Genomic DNA, 27,258 nt, shown 5'->3' with positions numbered 1-27,258 from the left:
CACTACCAAGATCCGAGACTCCTTCCCTCCCTTAAAGGGAAGGGCCATTGTTGCACGCTCTGCATTGGAACCAGTCAACACGGATTTATGAAAGGGAAATCATGTTTGACAAATCTTAAAAAATGTTGAGGTTGTAACTAGCAGAATAGATAAAGGGGGACCAATGAATTTTGGATTTTCAGAAGGCACTCGATAAGGTGCCACACAAGAGGTTATTGTACAAAATTAGGACTCATGGAATTGGGGGCAATATACTAGCATGGCTTGAGGATTGGTTAACGGACAAAAAAAAAAGAGTAGGAATAAACGGGTAATTTTCGGTTGGCAGGCTGTAACTAGTGGGGTACTGCAAGGATCGGTGCTTGGGCCCCAGCTATTCACAATCTAGATCAATGATTTGGATGAGGGGACCAAATGTAATACAGGTTGTACCTCTCCAGTCCAGCACCCTTGGGACCTGACCAGTGCTGGACCAGAGAATTTACCGAACGAAGGGAGGTCACGCTGCAGGTGTTTAAAATGCCAATTGATTTTTTTTTCTTTTGTTCTCTTCCTAGTCACCCATTTCTCAGTTTTGGTTTGCCCTGGGGCTCAAAGGGGTTGTGGAGTCAGTCTATGTAAACGAGGCTGAGAAGCAGTCCGGGGCCTGATGTTAAGATCTGCTCCAGGTTGGGTCTATGCGCTGCAGCAAGACAAGGAGGAGGGAGCGGGGAGGGAAATCTATTACATGCCGTACCGTACCGACACCTTGATGGAGTACACATCGCTGGAAGAAGTCACCTCCGGCCGCCACATCACCACCTACAAGCTGCCCACCGCGTCGACAGCACTGGCTTCGTGGTATACAACGGAGCAGTCTTCTTCAACAAGTAGCACACGAGGAACATCGTCAAGTACGACTTGAGGACTCGCATCAAAAGCGGTGAGGCCATCGTCGCCAACGGCAACTCCCACAACAGCTCCCCCTACAGGTGGGGGGGGCAAGTTGGACATCGATCCGACGGTTGACTAAAATGGGCTGTGGGTCATCTACCCGACCGAGCAAAGCAGCAGCTTGGTGGTGATCAGCCAGCTCATACCGAACCACGGATGTTTCCGGAACAGAGTCCCGGACTAGAGAGATACAACCTGTATATCCAAAATTTGCTGATGATACAAAGCTAGATGGCAATCTAAGTTGTGAGGAGGATGCAAAGAGACTTCAAGGGGATATAGACAGGTTAAGTGAGTGGGCAAGAGCATGGCAAATGGAATATGTGGAGAAATGAGAGGTTATCCACTTTGGAAGGAAAAATAGAAAAGCAGAGTATTTTTTTTTTTTTAAATGGTGAGAGATTGGGAAATGTTGGTGTTCAGAGGGACCTGGGTGTCCTTGTACACATCACTGAAAGTGAACATGCAGGTACAGCAAGCAATTAAGAAAGCAAATGGTATGTTGGCCTTTATTACATGATGATTTGAATACAAGAGTAAAGACGTCTTACTGCAATTATAGAGGGCTCTGGTGAGACCGCACCTGGAGTATTGTGTACAGTTTTGGTCTCCTTACCTAAGGAAGGATATACTTGCCATTGCGGGAGTGCAACAAAGGTTCACCAGGCTGATTCCTGGGATAGGGGGATTGTCCTACGAGAAGACTAGGCCTATATTCTCTAGAGTTTAGAAGAATGAGGGGTGATCTCACTGAAACACAAAATTCTTACAGGGCTCAACAGGGAGATTTCCTCTGGCTGAGGAGTCAGCCATTTAGGACAGAGGAGAAACTTCTTCACTCAGTAGTGAATTTTTGAATTCTCTACCCCAGGGTGCTATGGAGGCTCAGTCTTTGAGTACATTCAAGACAGAGATCGATAGTGAGGTTGGAGACAGCATCAAACAAGAATTAAGGAATGTGTGCAATAAAGGTACAGCAGTTATCATGGGCGACTTTAATTTACATATAGATTGGGCTAACCAAACTGGGAGCAATGCGGTGGAGGAGGATTTCCTGGAGTGTATTAGGGATGGTTTTCCAGACCAATATGTCGAGGAACGGGTGATGTGGAATGAGAAGGGACTAATTAGCAATCTTGTTGTACAAGGCCCCTTGGGGAAGAGTGACCATAATATGGTAGAAGTCTTTATTAACATGGAGAGTGACACAGTTAAGTCTTTATTAACATGGATGAAGTTCAACAATTGTACATCCCTGTCTGGAGTGAAAATAAAACAGGGAAGATGGCTCAATCATGGCTAACAAGGGAAATTAAGGATAGTGTTAGATCCAAGGAAGAGGCATATAAATTGGCCAGAAAAAGCAGCAAACCAGAGGATTGGGAGAAATTTAGAATTCAGCAGACGAGGACAAAGCATTTAATTAGGAGGGGGAAAATAGAGTACGAGAGGAAGCTAACCGAGAACATAAAAACTGACAGCAAAAGCTTCTATAGATATGTGAAGACAAACAAAGGTCCCTTGCAGTCGGACTCGGGTTAATTTATAATGGGGAACAAAGAAATGGCTGACCAATTGAACAAATACTTTGGTTCGGTCTTCACGAAGGAAGACACAAATAACCTTCCGGATGTACTAGGGGACCGAGGGTCTAGTGAGAAGGAGGAATTGAAGGATATCCTAATTAGGCAGGAAATTGTGTTGGGGAAATTGATGGGATTGAAGGCCGATAAATCCCCGGGGCCTGATTATCTGCATCCAGAGTACTTAAGGAAGTGGCCCTAGAAATAGTGGATGCATTGGTGATCATTTTCCAACAGTCTATCGACTCTGGATCAGTTCCTATGGACTGGAGGGTAGCTAATGTAACATCACTTTTTAAAAAAATGAGGGAGGGAGAAAACGGGTAATTCTAGACCAGTTAGCCCGACATCAGTAGTGGGGAAAATGTTGGAATCAATTATTAAGGATGAAATAGCAGCGCATTTAGGAAGCAGTGACAGGATCGGTCCAAGTCAGCATGGATTTATGAAAGGGAAATCATGCTTGACAAATCTTCTGGAATTGTTTGAGGATGTAACAAGTAGAGTGGACAAGGGAGAACCAGTGGATGTAGTGTATTTGGACTTTCAAAAGGCCTTTGACAAGGTCCCACATAAGAGATTGGTGTGCAAAATCAAAGCACATGGTAATGGGGGTAATATACTGGCGTGGACAGAGAATTGGTTGGCAGACAGGAAGCAGAGAGTCAGGATAAACAGGTCCTTTTCGGAATGAGAGGCAGTGACTGGTGGAGTGCCACAGGGCTCAGTGCTGGGACCCCAGCTATTTACAATATACTTTAATGATTTAGATGAAAGAATATCTCCAAGTTTGCAGATGACACTAAACTGGGTGGCGGGGTGAGCTGTGAGGAGGTTGCTAAGAGGCTGCAGGGTGACTTGGACAGGTTAGGTGAGTGGGCAAATGCATGGCAGATGCAGTATAATGTGAATAAAAGTGAGGTTATCCACTTTGGTGGCAAAAACACGAAGGCATAATATTATCTCAATAGCGGCAGATTAGGAAAAGGGGAGGTGCAACAAGACCTGGGTGTCGTGGTTCATCAGTCATTGAAAGTTGGCATGCAGGTACAGCAGGCGGTGAAGGCGGCAAATGGCATGTTGGCCTTCATAGCTAGGGGATTTGAGTACAGGAGCAGGGAGATCTTACTGCAATTGTACAGGGCCTTGGTGAGGCCTCACCTCGAGTATTGTGTTCAATTTTGGTCTCCTAATCTGAGGAAGGACATTCTTGCTGTTGAGGAAGTGCTGCGAAGGTTCACCAAACTGATTCCAGGGATGGCTGGACTGACATATGAGGAGAGACTGGATCAACAGGGCCTTTATACAGTGGAGTTTAGAAGGATGAGAGGGGATTTCATAGAAACGTATAAGATTCTGACGGGACGGGACAGGTTAGATGAGGGAAGAAGGTTCCCGATGTTGGGGAACTCCAGAACCAGTGGACACAGTCTTAGGATAAGGGGTAGGCCATTTAGGACTGAGATGAGGAGAAACTTCTTCACTCAGAGTTGTTAACCTGTGGAATTCCCTGCCGCAGAGAGTTGTTGATGCAAGTTCATTGGATGTATTGAAGAGGGAGTTAGATATGGCCCTTACGGCTAATGGGATCAAGGGGTATGGAGAGAAAGTGGGAAAGGGGTACTGAGGTGAAGGATCAGCCATGATCTTATTGAATGGTGGTGCAGACTCGAAGGGCCGAATGGCCTACTCCTGCTGCGAATTCTCATGTTCTTATGTTATGTTCTTATCTGCTCCCCGACAGCAGTCGCGATCCAGCTCGATCAGGCCCATGCACGCCAGCAGAGTGCCAGGCTGATTGATCACGGCCTAAAAGAAATGGGAAAAATTGAAACAACACATTGCAAAAATTTTTGTACTTACCACTCCTGAAGTGCCCGGCCTCCCAAACAACGCCTCCTGAAGCGGTCGGTGTTTTTGCCCAGTGATGCTGCAGGGGGCAGAACCGAAGTTAGAGTCCAGGGCGCTACGCATGCCAATGATGTCACGCTCTCCGGGCGCAGGAGAATGTGGCGCAAGGTCTTACCGCCGCCACAAAACTCTCATGCAAGTACTAAGAACATAAGAAATAGGAACAGGAGTTGGCCACAGCCCCTCGAGCCTGCTCCATCATTCAATAAGATCATGGCTGATCTGATCATGGACTCAGCTCCACTTCCCCACCCGCTCTCCATAACCCCTTATCCCCTTATCGTTTAAGAAACTGTCTACTTCTGTCTTAAATTTATTCAATGTCCCAGCTTCCACAGTTCTGAGGCAGCGAATTCCAGATTTACAACCCTCAGAAGAAATTTCTCCTCATCTCCGTTTTAAATGGTCAGCCCCTTATTCTAAGATTATGCCCTCTAGTTCTAGTCTCCCCCTTCAGTGGAAACATCTTCTCTGCATCCATCTTGTCAAGCCCCCTCATAATCTTACACGTCTCGATAAGATCACCTCTCATTCTTCTGAATTCCAATGAGTAGAGGCCCAACCTACTCAACCTTTCCTCAGAAGTCAACCCCCTCATCCCCGGAATCAACCGAGTGAACCTTCTCTGAACTGCTTCCAAAGTATATCCTTTCGTAAATATGGAAACCAAAACTGCATGCAGTATTCGAGGTGTGGCCTCACCAATACCTTATATAGCTGTAGCAAGACTTCCCTGCTTTTATACTCCATCCCCTTTGCAATAAAGGCAAAGGTACCATTGACCTTCCTGATCACTTGCTGTACCTGCATACTATCTGTTGTGTATGGAGAAAGAGTCAGACTGAACACTGTGAGCTCAAAGTAAAGTGTGACCATAGTCTTTTATTGCAGGTCTCCAGAGTACCTCCAACCTGTGAAGCCTCCTTAAATACCTGTGCTCCCAAGGGATTATGGGATCCCTTGGGATCCCAGGGGATGAGACCTCTGGTGGCTGTACAGAGTAAATACAAGTTTACATATATAACACTATCCTTGTGTTTCATGCAAAAGTACCCCCAGGTCCTGCTGTACTTTGCAATCTTTCTCCATTTAAATAACAACTTGCTCTTTGATTTTTTTCTGCCAAAGTGCATGACCTCACACTTTACCACATTATACTCAATCTGCCAAATTTTTGCTCACTCACTTAGCCTACCTATGCCCCCTATGTCAGTGAGAGTCGTTCATCTCGCCCAGTCGGTATGTCGTGAGCGCCCCGTTACCGCCCCTCCAGAGGCGGAGGCGATAATGGGGGATGCTAAGGAGGCCAATTTCTCGGCCAAAAGGACCAATTCAAATAAACTATAACAACAGTGTAATGCAAAACAAAACCAAAAGGGCACCAGCATTTGATCCTCATAACAACAACACGGTCAGATAGGGCAACAACAACAACTTGCATTTATATAGCAGCTTTAACGGCAAAAATATCTCAAAGCCTTTCAGAGTTAAGCATGAGGATTGGGAATTTTAAAGACACTTTCAGTGACCGAGACCCAGGTTTTTCAGGTGCACAGTGAGGAAGTCACACTAATGATACAACAGATCGGAATTTCTGGAACAGCAAAGATATGCCGCAACATGCTAACCGAATGAATAGAATTAGTGTCACTAATAGGGCTTGGGCCAAGAGGCAGAGGAAGCCTCCCGATCACAGTTCCAGTGGAAAACCTGGGCAAGTATAAATTGGGCATAAGGCCTCTGCCCTTGGTTTTCCCCTCTGTGTCAATACACAGAAGCAGAATTTCATCCCTTTGTTCCCACCCACGCTCCTGTCACAGCAATACCTCTAGTCCTCAAGTCAAGCATATGCCTTGTTATTATTTTTGAAAATGATTACAATTTCTCTCAAATACTTGGCTATTTTCTCTTCAGCATCCTTCACTTAACAACAAAAACAAATCTAAAATGAAGCCAATCAAACGCAATGGTAAGATCTTCTACCCAACCTGTGCCAATTTCTGGGTGTAGCAGGGATTAGTGGTGACAGAAAATGCAACAAATAGGCATTGTGCCACATTGCTGCCAATTTTCAAGCCCTTTGCATTTCACCTGTGTTTTTATGGCTAGAGAAAGTCTCAGTGACTTCATAAAATGTATTTTAGATTGCAGATTCTGAACTATTTTAAAATAAATTGGTTTCCTCAAGCTATTCCCCGTATGGTTCTGGATGAGCAGAAATTTTTTCCAATTGAATACTGGGAAGACCAAAGTCATTGTTTTCGGTCCCCGCCACAAACTTCATTCCCTAGCCACTGACTCCATTTCTCCCCAACTCCTTTCGGAGGCTGGACCAGACTGTTCGCAATCTTGATGTCATATTGGACCACATATCCGCAGCATAACCAAGACCGCCTATTTCCACCTCCGTAACATCGTCTGTCTCCGCCCTTGCCTCAGCTCATCCGTTGCTGAAGCCCTCATCCATGCCTTTGTTACCTCGAGACTTGACTATTCCAACGGACTCCTGGCTGGCCTCCCACATTCTACGTAAACTAGGTGACCCAAAACTCGACTGCCTGTGTACTAACTTGCACCAAGTCCCGCTCACTCATCACCCCTGTACTTGCTGACCTACATTGGCTTCCAGTTAAGCAACACCTCAATTTCAAAATTCTCATTTTCAAATCCCTCCTTAGCCTTGCCCCTCCCTATCCCTAATCACCTCCTGCCCCACAACCCCGCGATGTCTGCGCTCCTCTAATTCTGCCCTCCTGAGCGTCCCTGATTATAATCTCTCAACCATTGGTGGCCGTGCCTTCTGTTGCCTTGGCCCCAAGTTCTGGAACTCCCTGCCTCTCTTTCCTCCTTCAAGATGCTACTTAAAACATACCTCTTTGACCAACCTTTTGGCCACCTGTGCTTATTTCTACTTATGTGGCTCGGTGTCAAATTTTTAATCGCATAATATTCCTGTAAAGTGCTTTGGGACGTTTCACTACGTTAAAGGCGCTATATAAAATACAATTTGTTTTTGTTGTATGATGAGTTCCTCATTTAAACTGCACCGTTATGTTATAAACCTGAATGAAAGAAAAAATCAGAAGTCTCGTGGTCTATGGCTCAGTCATAGCTGGTGCCATCTTGAGCTTTAGTGAGATAGAGCTGTCATTTTCTCTACCTTTGAATATCCCAGTGTACTATATTACTACTTATAGAATGGCAGCAGCACAGAACTTGAACAATGTCTCCAGCCATCCTTTCAGTTGGGGCAGGTGTGTAACAAAAAGCTGTATGAAGAGAAATAGGGGATGACATTAATCTTGTTCATCTTCCATTGAAAAGAAAGTCAGGAGGCCAATTCATTATTGCCTGTTTTGTATTACCCGCCCAAGACAGATTTCACCCCACAACAATTTTCAAAAATTAAATCTTTCTAAATTTAAACTTGTGCCACTGCATAGAAAATTGTTATGCTGCAACAAGCATGATAGCAAAACTGAAGATAAGGCAGCCTAATTTAAAGTTACAGAAATAGTCCAGTTTTTTTTAAAGAAAAGCCTTTTTCTGTATGTTAATGTGACAAGAAAAACTTGGCACTTGAAATTTTCCCATTGTTTATTTTGTAATGTGATTGGGTGCAGTATAATCTATTTTATGTACATCCGAAAGAGAACACAAAAATAACAGACTGATTTCCCATTTATGCTGCTGTTCTGCACTGAGCGGCACTTTAAGTAGCTGTTTAATCATCTGCTCAACGTCTTCTTTTAGCCTCTTGTCTTAAAAACAATGGGATTAAAATTACAAAGCAACCTCTCTGCCAGTGGAAGAACGGTGGGGGAAACCCCCATCCACCCTTGCAGTGGCCACAGACCACAACCCAAATTGCAGGGACGGGGGTCATTTGCAAGATTAGGGTAGCCCGATCTTCAATACGTAAACTGTCAGGTAAATGACTTAAAACTATTTAAAATTATTTAAAAACCAGAGAGAAATATAGCCACTCTGTCTGAGGTGCCCCAGGCCCTTCTATTCCAAATATTAAAACATTTTTTTTGGTGTCTCAGCTTTGAAAGAATGCATTTTGCCTGAAGACATGACCTAATCTAAGTAAGGTTTGGGGCCTTTCAAAAGGCCTCAAAAGAAACTTATACCAGTTCTCAGCTAATGCAAGTTCCGCTGAAGCCTTTTAAAAGGATATAAAGGATAGTTTAGGTACTCCCCAAGCATGCTCCCTTGACTTGGAAAGGGGACAGGCAGAAGATGGTCCCTCCAGCAGAAAATGGCTGCACCAAAAAGATGAGTTTCATCCCAAATTCTAGCCGCAGGGCAGAGATCCACCTGCTCTGCACATTTGATCGATGCCAGAATTTCAGGACCAATATTTTATAAATCAACCTTTATTTTCCTTGATCCAGTCCCAAACTGGCTTTCTGCTTAGCTGTTTAAAATGCCAGTGAGCATTATTATGGAGTTGCTGAGCAGCACTGGCTGGCAGTTTAAGCTGGTAAAATGTCCCGTTCCTGGTTAACAATCCTTGTTGATTCTCCATGGTAACTGTTCTGGATTTATATCTGCAAAATGGCTACCCAAGAAAAAAGATTTGGAAGGCTTAGATTCACTGAACAGATGGCAAAACCTATTGTGGATGAGGTGCTCAGGGAAAGGACACCGATTTGTGGAATATGTGTTGCCTCGCTCCTCCGTCCACTTCCTTCCCAAATCCCTGGATACACCAGAAAGAATGGAAAGGGTTTACAAAGCAGCTGAACACAAACTTCTGACATAAATGAACCCAAACTGGTATCAGGAAATATGATATTAAGGGCATTCAATAGCCAGGCTCAACAAGTAGCATAGCAAAGACCACAGAAAGTTTAACAAAAACACTTACAAGGAGCAGAGGCTGGATTTTCCTCATCAGCAGATTTACTCTCAGACATGCACTAAAAAAAAGCCCCTTTCATGACCTCAGGACATCCCAAAGCCAATGAATACTTTTGAAGTATTGCAAGTATATGCAGCAGCCATTTTGCACACAGTAAGGTCCCACAAACGACGAGATAAATGACAAGATAATTTATTCTCGCTGGTGTTACTTGAACACCAGGAGAACTTCCCTGGTTTTCTTTAAACAGTACCATAGGATCATTTACATCCAACTGAGAGTACAGATGGGAGCTTGATTTAACATTTCACCAGCCTAAATTATGTACTCAAATCTCTGGAGTAAGGCTTGAACCAATGCGTTTTTGACTCAGAGCCAAGAATGCTACCACTGAGCCAAGTCCGATATTAGAATTATTTTGTTCTACTGCCAAGAACCCACCCATCTTCCTCAGTGCGCTTTCATTACATTTTCATGACGGGCTCCAGATGCTATTAGTGCCCTCTATCGACAGTCCATTTCTGAAGAGGAGGAAATGTAAATAAATGGCAGATACTTTAAACAAATATTTTCTGTCTGTCTTCACAGTAGAAGACACAAAAAGCATACCAAAAATAGTGAGGGACCTAGGGTCTAATGAGAGTGAGTAACTTAAAGTAATTAAGATCGTAGAGGAAAAGTACTTGAGAAACTAATGGGATTAAAAGCCGATAAATCCCCTGGACCTGATGGCCTACATCCGAGATGTAGCTGCAAAGATAGTAGATGCATTGGTTGTGATCTTCCAAAATTCCTTAGATTCAGGAACGGTCTCAGCAAGGTAGCAAATGTAACCCCACTATTCAAGAAAGGAGAGCGAGAGAAAACAGGAAATTACAGGCCAGTTAGCCTGACATTAGTTGTTGGAAAAAAGCTGGAATCCATTATTTAGTGGCAACAGGACACTTAGAAAATCATAATACAAGTTGAACCTCTCTTATCCGGCACCCTCGGGACCTGGCCTGTGCCAGATAAGGATTTTGCCAGACGAGAGGAGGTCACGTTAAAGTGGATGGTACAGGTACTGAGCAAGGGGATATCGGGGCTGGCTGGCTAGGGGCTGAGATTGCGGCACAGGGATCGGGGTGGGGGGGGGGGGGGAAATCGCAGGGTCAGGCCAGCGATTGTGGAAGTCGGCAGCAAAGAAGGACTTCAATTTGTTCAAGTCGGAGCAGCCGGGAATGGTGCCAGACAAGGAGTACCGGATAAGGGAGTCCCAGATAAGGGAGGTTCAACCTGTATGATTAGGCAGTCAACATGGTTTTATGAAAGGGAAATCGTGTTTAACAAATTTATTAAAGTTTTTTGAGGATGTACCTAGCAGGGTAGATAAAAGGGAACCAGTAGATGTAGTATATTTGGATTTCCAAAAGGCATTTGATAATGTATCACATAAAAGGTGGTTACGGAAGGGCACATGGAGTTCGTAGAATCAAAAGTTTACAGCACGGAAGGAGGCCATTTCGGCCCATCGTGTCGGCGCCAGCTAACAAGAGGCTATCCAGCCTAATTCCACTTTCCAACTCTAGGTCCGTAACCCTGCAGGTCACGGCACTTCAAATGCATATCCAAGTTGGGAGTAATATATTAGCATAGATAGAGGATTGGTTAACAGACAGAAAACAGAGAATAGGGATAACCACGTCATTTTCAGGTTGGCAGGCTGTAACTAGTGGGATGCCGCAAGGATCAATACTTGGTCCTCAGCTATTTACAATTTATATTAATAACTTAGATGAAGGGACCAAGTGTAATGTATCAAAGTTTGCTGACAATACAAATATAGGGGGAAAGTAAGCTGTGGAGGAGGACACAAAGAGCCTGCAAAGAGATATAGACAGGTTCAGTGAGTGGCCAATAATGTAGCAGATTGATTATAATGTGTGGAAATGTGAGGCTATTCACTTTGGTAGGAAGAATAGGAAAACAGATTTTTTTTTTTTTTAAATGGTGAGAAGCTATTAAATGTTGGTGTTGAGAGAGATTTAGGTGTCCTCGTACAGGAAAAGCAGAGAATTAGGAAGGCAAATGGTATGTTGGCCTTTATTGCAAGGGGCTTGGAATACAAGAGTAAGAAGTCTTTCTACAATTGTACAGGGCTTTGGTGAGGCCACACCTGGAGTACTGTGCACGGTTTGTCTCCTTATCTGAGGAAGGATATACTTGTGTTAGAGGCTGTGCAACGAAGGTTGACCAGATTGAATCCCGAGATGAGAAGGTTGTCCCATGACGAGAAAAATTAGGTGATCTCATTGAAACATAAAAGATTCTGAGGACTTGCTTCCCCTGGCTGGAGAGTCTAGAATTATGGGGCATAGTCTCAGGATAAGGGGTTGGCCATTTAAGACTGAGATGAGGAGGAATTTCTTCACTCAGACGGTTGTGAATCTTTGGAGTTCTCTATCCCAAAGGGCTGTGGATGCTGAATCGTTAAGTATATTCAAGACTGAGATAGATCGATTTTTGGACTCCAGGGCAGACAAGGGACATAGGAGATCAGGTGGGATAGTGGAGTTGAGGTCAAAGATAAGCCATGATCTTACTGAATGGCGGAGCAAGCTCGAGGGGCTATATGGCCTACTCCTGTTCCTAATTCTTATGTTCTTATGTGCTGCTGCAGCATCTGAAAGGGTCAGAGCAGCTATTCTGCGTCTGCAACCATGTCACTCAATGCAATGTCTGAAGCTAGTGTTTCTTCAGAATCTGGGGCGACAATTTTAAAGATTCTTCAGCTGATCCATTACTGCCCATATTCAAGCAAAAGAAAGCTTTTAGGTCTCAAGGGATCTGAGCCCATGCAAATAGTTGGCCCTGGCAGTGAGTGCCACCTCACTTTTATGAAGGAATTTCTTCTGAATCTGAGGTTGCATTCCATATGATATGCACAGTGCCTTCACTCTCTCCAATTTATTTTTAAAGGGAAAACAGTCACATTCAGACATGCAAGTAGCACATCAAACCCCCAAGGCCCCTGCAGCAAGTTATCTGTAGCCTTCAGATTTGAGGGTGTGAAAACACATGATACTGAACTTAATGCCCTACATACAGTCTAGTTCTGAACAGGATAGTGAGCCTACTGTTTTTTGAAGAATGGAGTCAGGCTACAAGTCGTTGAGAATGTATAATTGTGCGTTACTCAGTCTGCCCACATTTAAAATGCGACCAGGCATGGTACCAGCATTCTATTGACTCTGGATCAGTTCCTATGGAATGGAGGGTAGCTAATGTAACACCACTTTTTAAAAAAGGAGGGAGCGAAAACAGGAAATTATAGGCCGGTTAGCCTGACATCGGTGATGGGGAAAATGTTGGAATCAATTATTAAAGATGAAATAGCAGCGCATTTAGGAAGCAGTGACAGGATCAGTCCTAGTCAGCATGGATTTATGAAAGGGAAATCATGCTTGACAAATCTTTTAGAATTTTTTTGAGGATGTAACTAGTAGAGTGGGCAAGAGAGAACCAGTGGATGTGGTGTATTTGCACTTTCAAAAAGGCCTTTGACAAGGTCCCACACAAGAGATTAGTGTGCAAAATTAAAGCACATGGTATTGGGGGTAATGTAATGTCGTGAATAGAGAACTAATTGGCAGGCAGGAAGCAGAGAGTTAGAATAAACGGGTCCTTTTCAGAATGGCAGGCAGTGACCACTGGGGTGCCGCAGGGTTCAGTGCTGGGACCCCAGCTATTTATAATATTCATCAATGATTTAGATGAAGGAATTGAATGTAATATCTCCAAGTTTGCAGATGACACTAAGCTGGGTGGCAGTGTGAGCTGTGAGGAGGATGCTAAGAGGCTGCAGGGTGACTTGGACAGGTTAGGTGAGTGGGCAAATGCATGGCAGATGCAGTATAATGTGGATAAATGTGAGGTTATCCACTTTGGTGGCAAAAACAGGAAGACAGAATATTATCTGAATGGTGACAGATTAGGAAAAGGGGAGGGCAACGAGACCTGGGTGTCATGGTACATCAGTCATTGAAGTTTGGCATGCAGGTACAGCAGGCGGTGAAGGTGGCAAATGACATGTTGGCCTTCATAGCTAGAGGATTTGATTATAGGAGCAGGGAGGTCTTACTGCAGTTGTAGAGAGCCTTGGAATATTGTGCTCAGTTTTGGGCTCCTAATCTGAGGAAGGACATTCTTGCTATTGAGGGAGTGCAGTGAAGGTTCACCAGACTGATTCCCAGGATGGCGGGACTGACCCATCAAGAAAGACTGGATCAACTTGGCTTGTATTCACTGGCGTTCAGAAGAATGAGAGGGGACCTCATAGAAACATTTAAAATTCTGATGGGTTTAGACAGGTTAGATGCAGGAAGAATGTTCCCAATGTTGGGGAAGTCCAGAACCAGGGGTCACAGTCTAAGGATAAGGGGTAAGCCATTTAGGACAGAGATGAGGAGAAACTTCTTCACCCAGAGAGTGGTGAACCTGTGGAATTCTCTACCACAGAAAGTTGTTGAGGCCAATTCACTAAATATAATCAAAAAGGAGTTAGATGAAGTCCTTACTACTATGGAGATCAAGGGGTATGGCGAGAAAGCAGGAATGGGGTACTGAAATTGCATGTTCAGCCATGAACTCATTGAATGGCGGTGCAGGCTAGACGGGCCGAATGGCCAACTCCTGCACCTATTTTCTATGAATGGCGGTGCAGGCTCGAAGGGCCGAATGGCCTGCTCCTGCACCTAATTTCTATGTTTCTAATATATTTTTAAGGCCATCCTAAATTTTAGTTTGCAGATTAGCAAAGGCTCAAATTCTTGCTGACAGAAAGTTATGAAGCTACCACAAGTGTAGCATTTGCTGCTCCAGTTTGCATAATGTTAGATGGTGGCTGTTACCTCTTAAATATTTATTATATTTAACCTTTTTAAGCTAAGTTTTTCACTTCAATATTTTTTTGCTTATGGCTGAATTTACAAAAACATATTCCTGCACAGAGTTTCACCTCCGGTAGCTTCATTTGAAAATCTGATGTTTTTGATTCCTCGTGAATCTCTTGGAAATAATGATTTATGGCTGGGGAATATGTGCCCACAGAGGGCACACACAAGTTTTGCCTGTAGCCCTCTAAGGATGTTTCTCAGTTATCACAATGCACGACAACCATATACATCCTTTGGCCTTTGAATAGATGTGGCCTCAAGTTCAACCAACTCATATACTGCACTTAGTGAAGCTGCGAAGGTAGATTGGGAGGAGCTGAGGAAATTCCCAGCTGTGGTGTTAAGAAGGAGCTGTAGATAAGGGATTGGAATTTTTGGCACTTTCTGGTGAAAATGTTGTTCTATAAAGTAAACACGACTTCTGTAGATGGAGTTCTGAGTTCATTTAAGTTTTTTGAGTGTTTGGATGATGGCAGGGGAAATGCAAACTTATGTCTTATGAAGGAACTTGGCAAAACATTTTGACAGTGAAAAAGAGAGAACAGACGGATTTAAAGTGACTGAATTTGGTATTGCATCATTATTTATTGAAAGCATTGGTCTATCATTTGCATCCTTTCTCTGGCTATTGGCTGCCCTGTCCCACGTCTTCTTGCTGTGCATTCTTCTTGTGCTGCAAGAAGGTAGGTCCTTCCACCCCCTTTTCATTATCATCGCCTTCAGTTTCCGGAAGCAGCAAGCCTTTCCTCATCACGATGTTATGTACTATGTAGCATGATAATATTGCCGATGTTAAATTCCTACTAAATTGGTGACCACTCAACTTCACTTCCTGGCTCTCACATTAACAGATATTGTTAACGATTCTCTCCCTTAGGTATTGTCCTCCTTTCCCACAAATCTGCCATCATCACACCTCTCCTGAAAAATCCAAACCTTGACTCCTCCATCCTTGCAAACTATTGCCCCATCTCCAACCTCCCTTTCCTCTCTAAAGTTCTTGAACGTGTAATCGCCTCCCTGGAAGGACCTCCCTTCTTGCAGCATAAAAAGGATGCACAGGAAGAAGACGTGTGACAGGGCAGCCAATAGCCAGAGAAAGGACGCAAATGACAGATCAATGCTTTCAATAAATAATAATGCAATACCAAATACAGTGCCCATCTTTCCCAAAACTCCTTCTTTGAATCCCTCCAAATAGGCTTCTGCCCCATCACAGTATTGAAACTACTCTTACCAAAGGTCTGCGACAAAGGCAATATATCCCTTCTCGTCCTTCTGGACCTGCCTGCAGCCTTTGACACAGCTGGCCAAAAGATTCTGCTCCAACACCTCTCCACCACCACCATCCAGCTGGATGGGACTGCACTCGCCTGGTTTCATTACTATCTTTCCAGCTGTAACCATAAAATCACCTGCTCCACCATTGGCAGTCATCCCTTCAGCTGCTTACATCCTAAGCTCTGGAATTCCCTCCCTAAATCTCTCTACTTCTCTTACCTCCTTTAAGACACTCCTTGAAACCTGTCTCTTCGACCAAGCTTTTGACCATCCTAACATCTCCTTATGTAGATCAGTGTTAATTTCTTTTTAATAACTCCTGTGAAACACCTTGTGACGTTTTATTACATTAAAAGGCACTAGATAAATATAAGTTGTTATATTTATCCAGGCACCTAAAACAAAATTTGAGAATGCTTGTAGTCTGCTCTATCACACTTCTTGTACGAACATGGTCTTCATTATATCTGTTGTCCTTTGTCTGCACAAGTCTTACTGGAAATCATAGTCATGACTGCAGAAGATAACATGATTACCAATGCACCATCCTGATACATGGTTCCAAGTCATGAGGTATGTTGACTTATTACATGGTAGAAGCAATGTGGCAATTTTCTGGGCATCTGATATTGACATGCAGATAAAGATAATTGGCATCACACACTAGCTGGACATCAATAGTAAGAAAGTCTTTCCTATTCATAAGATTGAGGGGGTTGTCATATGGGGCTTTGAGTTGGCTAAAGTGGACTGGGAAAATAGATTAACATGTAGGACAGTTGATGAACAATGGTATACATTTAAGGAGATATTTCACAACTCTCAAGAAAAATATATTCCAGTGAGGAGAAAAGGGTGCAAGAAACTAAAGAATGGTATACAATTAAAAACAAGGGCATACAGAGTGGCCAAAACTAGTGGGAGGACAGAAGATTGGGAAGCTTTTAAAAGCCAGCAAAGAATGACTAAAAAAATGATTAAGAAAGGGAAGATAGACTATGAAAGTAAACTAGCACAAAATATAAAAACAGATAGCAAGAATTTCTATAAGTATATAAAAAGGAAACTAATATGTCCTTACTATACAGTATAAATGCACACGAGGCCCATACTTGAGAGAAGGTCACTGTGACCAGTAACCTTTATTCGCCAGCACTGAAGTGGAGAAGATGGATGGAGCTTCCCCTTTTATACCTGAAAGTCCAAGTTAGGAGTGTCTCCCACAAGTTCACCACCTAGTGGTCAGTGTTCTCACGGTGTACAACTTGGGTTAGTTTATACATGGATTACAATGACAGTGGGATACATGACAGAAACAAATGGCTAAAGTAAACATAGAAAATCGGTGCACAAGTAGGCCATTCGGCCCTTCGAGCCTGCACCACTATTCAATAAGATCATGGCTGATCAATCCCTCAGTACCCCTTTCCTGCTTTCTCTCCATACCCCTTGATCACTTTAGCCGTAAGGGCCATATCTAACTCCCTCTTGAATATATCCAATGAATATATCAAATGTTGGTCCCTTAGAGGACAAGACCAGGGAATTAGTAATGGGGAAAATGGAGATAGCAGAAACTCTAAACAAATATTTTGTATCAATCTTTACAGTAGAGGACACTAACAATATTCCAACAGTGGATAGTCAAGGGGCTATCGTAGGGGAGGAAAGGAACTTAACACAATCATTAAGGAGGCGATACTCAGTAAGATAATGGGACTAAAGGCAGATAAATCCCCTGGACCCGATGGCTTGCATCCTAGGGCGGCAGGGTTTGTGGATGCATTGGTTGTAATTTCCCAAAATTCCCTGGATTCTGGAGAGGTCCCAGCAGATTGGAAAACTACAAATGTAACGCCCCTATTTAAAAAAGGAGGCAGACAAAAAACAGGAAACTATAGACCAGTTAGCCAAAATCTGTGGTTGGGAAAATGTTGGAGTCCATTATTAAAGAAGCAGTAGCAGGACATTTGGAAAAGCAAAGTTCAGTCAGGCAGAGTCAGCATGGATTTATGAAGGGGAAGTCATGTTTGACAAATTTTCTGGAATTCTTTGAGGGTGTAACAGGGTGAATAAAAGGGAACCAGTGAATGTGGTGTATTTGGACTGCCAGAGGCATTTGACAAGGTGCCACATAAAAGGTTACTGCACAAGATAAAAGTTCACAGGGTTGGGGGTAATATATTAGCATGGATAGAAGATTGGCTAACTAACAGAAAACAGAGCGTCGGGATAAATGGTTCATTCTCTGGTTGGCAATCAGTAACCAGTGGAGTGCCACAGGGTTTAGTGCTGGGACCCCAACTATTTACAATCTATATTAACAACTTGGAAGAAGGGACTGAGTGTAACGTAGCCAAGTTTGCTGACAATACAAAGATGGGAGGAAAAGCAATGTGTGAGGAGGACACCAAAAATCTGCAAAAGGACAGACAGGCTAAGTGAGTGGGCAAAAATTTGTCAGATGGAGTATAATGTTGGAAAGTGTGAGGTCATGCACTTTGGCAGAAAAAAAAATCAAAGAGCAAGTTATTATTTAAATGGAGAAAGATTGCAAAGTGCTGCAGTACAACAGGACCTGGGGGTACTTGTGCATGAAACACAAAAGGATAATATGCAGGTACAGCATGTGATCAGGAAGGCCAATGGAATCTTGACCTTTATTGCAAAGGGAATAGAGTATAAATGCAGGGAAGTCTTGCTACAGCTATACAGGGTATTAGTGCACTTTTAGTTTCCATATTTACAAAAGGATATACTTGTTTTGTAGGCAGTTCAGAGAGGTTCACTAGGTTCATTCCAGAGATGAGGGGGTTGACTTATGAGGAAAGGTTGAGTAGGTTGGGCCTCTACGCATTGGAATTCAGAAGAATGAGATGTGATCTTATCGAAACATATAAGGTTATGAGGGGGCTTCACAAGGTGGATGCAGAAAGGATGTTTCCACTGATGGGGGAGACTAGAACTAGAGGGCATGATTTTAGAATAAGGGGCTGCCCATTTAAAACTGAGATGAGGAGAAATTTCTTCTCTGAGGGTTGTAAATCTGTGGAATTCGCTGCCTTAGACAGCCGTGGAAGCTAGGACATTGAATAAATTGAAGACAAAGGGACAGTTTCTTAAACGATAAGGGGATAAGTGGTTATGGGGAGCGGGCAAGGAAGTGGAGCTGAGTCCATGATCAGATCAGCCATGATCTTACTGAATGGCGGAGCAGGCTCGAGGGACCGTATGGCCTACTCCTGCTCCTATTGCTTATGTTCTTATGCGTTGTAAATTGCTCTTTCTGCCTGTGGGAACCCTGTATTATGTAAAAATGCATAGCTGAGTGTTGGTCTGGTTCTCCAATAGAACATCAATAACCCTCTTAATGTAATGGTGAGCATCTTCTTGATTAATGTTTGGAATGCGGGAATCACAAGGAAATTCATGGCAGTTGTGACTCTGATTGGTAAAGACAGTGCTGTTTTCCTCGATGAAGTGGCCACAGACCTTCAGCGAGAAGTTGACATATTTCCCCACTAACATGCAAGTAACATAACACCCACCTTCAGGACCAGCATAGAAAAAAGACTCTTTAATTTAGTATCCACCTTAGGGATACTTTTCATTGCTCATTCTTCCATTTATATTATAGCAGTAATTATTTGGGGCAGGCATTGTAAAAAAACTTTTGGAAGAGCTAGCCATGGCCGTTTAACCTGATTTACATGCAGGTAGTATCATCTCCTGGCAGGCTTTAAAGAGGACTGGGTCCTTTTTGGAGATAATTTACCTTTTAATAACCGATTTTACACTCCAAAATTGGCAGCAAGTCAGGGGAGAATCCATCCCAGAGAGTCACGAGAACTAAGGAAATACAAAAAACGGATGCCGAGATGAAATAATGTATACAAACTGGATTAAAAAGGAACATCAATAAAAACAAGACATGGGTGGGAAGGTAGTAAAAAGCAGAGAAGCAGCATGAAATTAAATGGGAAATAGAAAATAGACGAGATTAAGCGAGTAGTTTGAACATAGTTGTGCCGTCAGTTCTGGAAGCAGGCATCCTGTGATCCACAACAGCAGCTGTCACAACTAGAGAGAGAAGGACGACTTTATTGTACCAAAGGGTGATGGTTTAAAAAAAACTAAATTATGGCTATTAGAATAGAGTGGGTTCTTGCTAATACAGCTTAGTTTAAGGGTAGTCAGAAACCCTATAACACGGGACAGAAAGTCAAGAAGGACCCAACACCGCAATCCGAAGGGACCGAGCGCTCCAGGCGGTTTTAAGGCAGTGGGTGGCTGGTTTAAAGTCGACTCTCACTGATAGTGTAAATTTCTAACGGCGCTTTTACCTTCTGTTCCGGGGACCTGGGCTTCAGGTTGCGACGTAGCTGCACCACTAACTCGTGCGGCGCGGAACTTTTCACAAGGGCGCGTGCGAGAAACGTCAAATCAATGACGTCAGGACAGTCACGTGCGTCATAAAACTGCTTTTCATCGTTCCAAGAGCGCGCGAGCCGTTTCAAAGTAGCGGTCCCCTGCTCTCAGGTCAGTCAGCTTACCAGTGCTCTCAGGAGTGTCACAAGTCGACAGCACTGCTGTAATATGGGATGTGAAGGGGTGGCAGTTGACGAGTTTAGCAGTAATTCTTAATGAATTAGAATTTGCAGCAGGAACGCTACCAATAAATGGCTACTAATTTGTCAATCTCACCGTAATGGCTGTTGCGCAAAATTGTAATGCTGAATGGCCTCTTGAGATGTATGATTATAACCAATAATATATTCGGATTAAAAAAGGAAAATCAATCAATTCCCCAGCATCCACACTCTCGGACACAGATTCACCTCAATGTTTTTATTTTGGACAGGTAGAAAATGACAATCACATAAATAAACTTAGCAGTGCCATCAAGGCACAGAGCAGAGCTTAGATTAAAATGCACAAAAAAATCCTCAGTGATATATATATGGTTCTTATATATTGTTAACTGAACTGTAGTCATTTAATGGCAGTAACTACATTCGCTTATATTTTGTTATTTTCTTCTAAAATTTTTTGAGGATGTAACGAGTAGAGTGAACAGGGGAGAACCAGTGGATGGGGTGTATTTGGTGGGACAGATAGTCGTTGAAGGTAAGGGAGGGTGGGACAGATTTGCCGCGCGCTCTTTCCGCTGCCTGCGCTTCATTTCTATATGCTCTCGGCGATGAGATTCGAGGTGCTCAGCGCCCTCCCGGATGCACTTTCTCCACTTTAGCCAGGGACTCCCAGGTGTCGATGGGGATGTTGCACTTTATCAGGGAGGCTTTGAGGGTGACCTTGTAACGTTTCCTCTGCCCACCTTTGGCTCATTTGCCGTGAAGGAGTTCCAAGTAGAGCGCTTGCTTTGGGAGTCTCGTGACTGGCATACGGACAATGTGGCCTGCCCAGCGGAGCTGATCAAGTATGGTCAGTGCTTCAATGCTGGGGATGTTGGCCTATATAAATACACGTTGTTGTTGTTAACTTTTGTGCTTCATGTACATGGACACCCAGGTCCCTCTGAACACCAACATTTCCCAATCTCTCAACTTTAAAAAAAAAATACTCTGCTTTGATATTTTCCTCCCAAAGTGGATAACCTCAAATTTCTCCACATATTCCATTTTCCATGCTCTTGCCCACTCACTTAGCCTGTCTATATCGCCTTGAAGCCTCTTTACATCCTCCTCACAACTTACATTCCCACCTAGCTTTGTCTCATCAGCAAACTTGGATATATTACATTTGGTTCCCTCATACAAATCATTGATACAGATTGTGAATAGCTGAGGTCCAAGCACTGATCCTTGCGGTACCCCACTAGTTACAGTCTGCCAACCCGAAAATGACCTGTTTATTCCTACTCTCTGTTTTCTGTCCATTAACCAATCCCCAATCCATGCTAGTATATTACCCCCAATTCCATAAGCCCCAATTTTGTTTAATAACCTCTTGTGTGGCACCTTATCGCATGCCTTCTGAAAATCCAAATACACATATCCATTGGTTCCTCCTTATCTATTCTGCTAGTTACAACCTAAAAAATACTCTAACAGATTCATCAAACATGATTTCCCTTTCATGAATCCATGTTGACTCCTCCCAATCCTATTGTTAATTTCTAAGTGCCCTGTTACCATGTCCTTTTTAATAGATTCTAGCATTTTTCCCTACTGTTGATGTCAGGCTAACTGGTCTGTAATTCCTTGTTTTCTCTCTCCCGCCTTTCTTAAATAGTGGGGTTACATTTGCTACCTTCCATTTTAAGACCTCAGTCTCACTGACTACTTCCTCCAACATAGTTTTAACCATTCTATTTGTTCTTAGTGCACATTTTTTCATGAACTAGTCCACAAATCATGCCTTATCACTAACAATCACCTTGATCTCCTCACCTCCAAAGAACTTGTTCCACAAGTACTTTCACAGTAGTAAGCATGCTGGTACTGCTTCAAGCTGATACTTCAAAAAACTAATACAGCATGTCTGTACACTCAGCAATGTAATGTGTCAAATAGAAATAAGGGGTTAAATACTTTTTCACTGAGAAAATACCCATTAGTGTTGAGGGAGGGATCAGCCAGCACAATAGCAGTTTCAGACATGCTATTTAGTCAATAAAAGAAAAAGTGCTTTGAAAATGTTCAAATTGTAACTTTGTAATTCTCCAAAGCTGCTTTTACCTTTTCCACAAAAAGCATTTGAACAGGGGTATGGACGTCAAAATAATTCGACACCAAAATCCTTAACCCAAAAAGTATGAAACCAAACACTTTTTTGAAAACATAAAGGCCTTCCTTAAATCTCCCATTCCTTTAAAGATCACATAGATGAACTACAACAATTGTACATCCCTGTCTGACGTAAAAATAAAACGGGGAAGGTGGCTCAACCGTGGCTAACAAGAGAAATTAGGGATAGTGTTAAATCAAAGGAAGAAGCATATAAATTGGCCAGAAAAAACAGCAAACTTGAGGACTGGGAGAAATTTAGAATTCAGCAGAGGAGGACTAAGGGTTTAATTAGGAGGGGGAAAATAGAGTATGACAGTAAGCTTGCAGGGAACAGAAAACCTGACTGCAAAAGCTTCTATAGATATGTGAAGAGAAAAAGATTAGTGAAGACTAATGTAGGTCTCTTGCAGTCAGAATCAGGTGAATTTGTAATGGGGAACAACGAAATGGCAGACCAATTGAACAAATACTCTGGTTCTGTCTTCACTAAGGAAGACATGGCAGACAGTGACTAGTGGAGTACCGCAAGGTTCTGCGCTGGGGCCCCAGCTGTTTACATTGTACATTAATGATTTAGACGAGGGGATTAAATGTAGTATCTCCAAATTTGCGGATGACACTAAGTTGGGTGGCAGTGTGAGCTGAGAGGAGGATGCTATGAGGCTGCAGAGTGACTTGGATAGGTTAGGAGAGTGGGCAAATGCATGGCAGATGAAGTATAATGTGGATAAATGTGAGGTTATCCACTTTGGTGGTAAAAACAGAGAGACAGACTATTATCTGAATGGTGACAGATTAGGAAAAGGGGAGGTGCAACGAGACCTGGATGTCATGGTACATCAATCATTGAAGGTTGGCATGCAGGTACAGCAGGCATGTTGACCTTCATAGCAAGGGGATTTGAGTACAGGGGCAGGGAGGTGTTACTACAGTTGTACAAGGCCTTGGTGAGGCCACACCTGGAGTATTGTGTACAGTTTTGGTCTCCTAACTTGAGGAAGGACATTCTTGCTATTGAGGGAGTGCAGCGAAGGTTCACCAGACTGATTCCCGGGATGGCGGGACTGACATATCAAGAAAGACTGGATCAACTGGGCTTGTATTCAATGGAGTTCAGAAGAATGAGAGGGAATCTCATGGAAACGTTTAAAATTCTGATGGGTTTAGACAGGTTAGATGCAGGAAGAATGTTCCCAATGTTGGGGAAGTCCAGAACCAGGGGTCATAAGAACATAAGAATTAGGAACAGGAGTAGGCCATCTAGCCCCTCGAGCTTGCTCCGCCATTCAACAAGATCATGGCTGATCTGGCCGTGTACTCAGCTCCACTTACCCGCCCGCTCCACGTAACCCTTAATTCCCTTATTGGTTAAAAATCTATCTATCTGTGATTTGAATACATTCAATGAGCTAGCCTCAACTGCTTCCTTGGGCAGAGAATTCCACAGATTCACAACCCTCTGGGAGAAGAAATTCCTTCTCAACTCTGTTTTAAATTGGCTCCCCCGTATTTTGAGGCTGTGCCCCCTAGTTCTCGTCTCCCCGACCAGTGGAAACAACCGCTCTGCCTCTATCTTGTCTCTCCCTTTCATTATTTTAAATGTTTCTATAAGATCACCCCTCATCCTTCTGAACTCCAACGAGTAAAGACCCAATCTACTCAATCTATCGTCATAAGGTAACCCTCTCATCTCCGGAATCAGCCTAGTGAATCGTCTCTGTACCCCCTCCAAAGCTAGTATATCCTTCCTTAAGTAATGTGACCAAAACTGCACGCAGTACTCCAGGTGCGGACTTACCAATACCCTATACAGTTGAAGCAGGTCCTCCTGCTTTTGTACTCCATCTCTCTCGCAATGAAGGCCAACATTCCCTTCACCTTCCTGATTACCTGCTGCACCTGCAAACTAACTTTTTGGGATTTCTAAAAGAGTTTCATGCACAAGGACCCCCAGGTCTCTCTGCACCGCAGCATGTTGTAATTTCTCCCCATTCAAATAATATTCCCTTTTCCTGTTTTTTTGTCCAAGGTGGATGACCTCACACTTTCCGACATTGTATTCCATCTGCCAAACCTTAGCCCATTCGCTTAACCTATCTAAATCTCTTTGCAGCCTCTCTGTGTCCTCTACACAACCCGCTTTCTCACGAATCTTTGTGTCATAGTTGAAGGATAAGGAGTAAGCCATTTAGGACCGAAATGAGGAGAAACTTCTTCACCCAGAGAGTGGTGAACCTGTGGAATTCTCTACCACAGAAAGTTGTTGAGGCCAATTCACTAAATATATTCAAAAAGGAGTTGGATGTAGTCCTTACTACTAGGGGGATCAAGGAGTATGGCGAGAAATCAGGAATGGGGTACTGAAGTTGCATGTTCAGCCATGAACTCATTGAATGGCGGTGCAGGCTAGAAGGGCCGAATGGCCTACTCCTGCACCTATTTTCTATGTTTCTATGATTATGTTTCTATGACTAACCTCCCGAAAATACTAGGGGACCAAGGGTCTAGCTAGAAGGAGGAACTGAGGGAAATCCTTATTAGTCAGGAAATGGTGTTACGGAAATTGATGGGATTGAAGGCCGATAAATCCCCAGGGCCTGATAGTCTGCATCCATGAGTACTTAAGGAAGTGGCCCTAGAAATAGTAGATGCATTGGTGGTCATTTTCCAACATTCCATGGACTCTGGGTCAGTTCCTGTGGATTGGAGGGTAGCTAATGTAACCCCACTTTTTTAAAAAGGAGGGAGAGAGAAAACAAGGAATTATAGAACTGTTAGCCTGAAGTCGGTGGTGGGGAAAATGCTGGGGTCAATTATTAAAGATGTAATAGCAGCGCATTTGGAAAGCAGTGACAGGATCGGTCCAAATGAGCATGGATTTATGAAAGGGAAATCATGCTTGACAAATCTTCTCGAATTTTTTGAGGATGTAACCAGTAGAGTGGAAATGGGAGAACCAATGGATGTGGTGTATTTGGACTTTCAAAAGGCTTTTGACAAGGTCCCTCACAAGAGATTAGTGTGCAAAATTAAGGCACATGGGATTGGGGGTAATGTATTGACGTGGATCGAGAACTGGTTGGCAGACAGGAAGCAAAGAGCGGGAATAAATGGGTCCTTTTCAGAATGGCAGGCAGTGACTAGTGGGGTACCGCAGGGTTCAGTGCTAGGACCCCAGCTATTTACAACATATATTTATGATTTAGATGAAGGAATTGAATGCAATATCTCCAAGTTTGCAGATGACACTAAGCTGGGTGACAGTGTGAGCTGTGAGGAGGATGCTCAGAGGCTGCAGGTGACTTGGACAGCTCAGATGAATGGGCAAATGCATGGCAGATGCAGTATCATGTGGATAAACGCGAGGTTATTCACTTTGGTGGCAAAAACAGGAAAGCAGATTATTATCGAAATGGTGACAGATTAGTAAAAGGGGAGATGCAACGAGACCTGGGTGTCATGGTACATCAGTCATTGAAAGTAGGCATGCAGGTACAGCAGCCAATAAAGAAAGCAAATGGCATGTTGGCCTTCATAGCAAGACGTTTTGAGTTTAGGAGCAGGGAAGTCTTGCTGCAGTTGTACAGGGCCTTAGTGAGACCACACCTTGAGTATTGTATTCCGTTTTGGTCTCCTAATCTGAGAAAAGACATTCTAGCTATTGAGGGAGTGCAGCGAAGGTTCACCAGACTGAATCCCAGGATGGGAGGACTGACATATGAAGAAAGACTGGATCGACGAGGCTTATATTCACTGGAGTTTAGAAGAATGAGAGGGGATCTCATAGAAGCATATAAAATTCTGACGGGATTGGACAGGTTAGATGCAGGAAGAATGTTCCCGATGTTGGGGAAGTCCAGAACCGGGGTTCACAGTCGAAGGATAAGGGGTAAGCCCTATAGGACCGAGATGAGGAGAAACTTTTTCACCCAGAGAATTGTGAACCTATGGAATTCTCTACCGCAGAAAGTTGTTGAGTCCAGTTCATTGGATATATTCAAAAGGGAGTTAGATGTGGCCCTTACGGCTAAAGGGATCAGAGGGTATGGAGAGAAGGCAGGAGTGGAGTATTGAAGTTGCATGATCAGCCATGATCATATTGAATGGTGGTGCAGGCTCGAAAGGCCGAATGGCCTACTCCTGCACCTATTTTCTATGTTTCTATGTTTAGGGACACAATCTTAAATTAAAATGAACATACATTAAACAACTACATTCTCGCTCTCATAATAACTCCTGGTACCTTAATTACACTCAAACATTCAAGCTTTATTTGCAATGATCAATAAAATATTCCTTTTTATGGGTTGATTAACTCAAAAGTGCAATCCCGAGTCACGAGCTCGAGATTGTTCACACAATTTACATAACCAGTTTTCTCGAATTGGCCACGAATAGAAAAGCAGTAAACATAGAAACATAGAAACATAGAAAATAGGTGCAGGAGTAGGCCATTCGGCCCTTCGAGCCTGCACTTCCATTCAATAAGATCATGGCTGATCATTCCCTCAGTACCCCTTTCCCGCTTTCTCTCCATACCCCTTGATCCCTTTAGCCGTAAGAGCCATATGTAACTCTCGCTTCAATATATCCAATGAACTGGCATAACAACTCTCTGCGGCAGGGAATTCTGCAGGTTAACAACTCTCTGAGTGAAGAAGTTTCTCCTCATCTCAGTCCTAAATGGCTTACCCCTTATCCTAAGACTGTGTCCTCTGGTTCTGGACTTCCCCCAACATCAGGAACATTCTTCCCGCATCCAACCTGTCTAGTCCCGTCAGAATCTTATACGTTTCTATGGGATCCCCTCCAGTCTATAATTACCCGTTTTCTCTCTCCCTCCTTTTTAAAAAAGTGGGGTTACATTAGCTACCCTCCAGTCCATAGGAACTGATCCAGAGTCGATAGACTGTTGGAAAATGATCACCAATGCATCCACTATTTCTAGGGCTACTTCCTTAAGTACTCTGGGATGCAGACTATCAGGCCCCGGCGAT

General features: G+C 43.4%; 1 long non-coding RNA gene across 2 annotated transcripts in view; it reads right to left on the bottom strand.

Annotated features, from left to right (window-relative positions):
- The window catches only part of LOC139259936 (uncharacterized), a 38,751-nt gene extending 18,822 nt beyond the window's left edge, over positions 1-19,929 (bottom strand). The window contains exons 1-3 of one of the 2 annotated variants that reach the window (XR_011592685.1): positions 19,856-19,929; positions 19,288-19,361; positions 4,380-4,446 (exon numbers count right to left, since the gene is read on the bottom strand). This is a non-coding gene — a long non-coding RNA (uncharacterized lncRNA). The remainder of the gene's footprint in view (positions 1-4,379; positions 4,447-19,287; positions 19,362-19,855) is intronic. The other variant, XR_011592684.1, reaches the window with a different exon arrangement.
- Between the last annotated feature and the right edge of the window lie 7,329 nt (positions 19,930-27,258).

This window comes from Pristiophorus japonicus, chromosome 1, assembly GCF_044704955.1.
Source record: "Pristiophorus japonicus isolate sPriJap1 chromosome 1, sPriJap1.hap1, whole genome shotgun sequence".
Classification (NCBI taxonomy): domain Eukaryota; kingdom Metazoa; phylum Chordata; class Chondrichthyes; family Pristiophoridae; genus Pristiophorus; species Pristiophorus japonicus.
The sequence above is the reverse complement of the archived record's forward strand: the minus strand, read 5'-3'. Positions and strand labels throughout refer to the sequence as shown.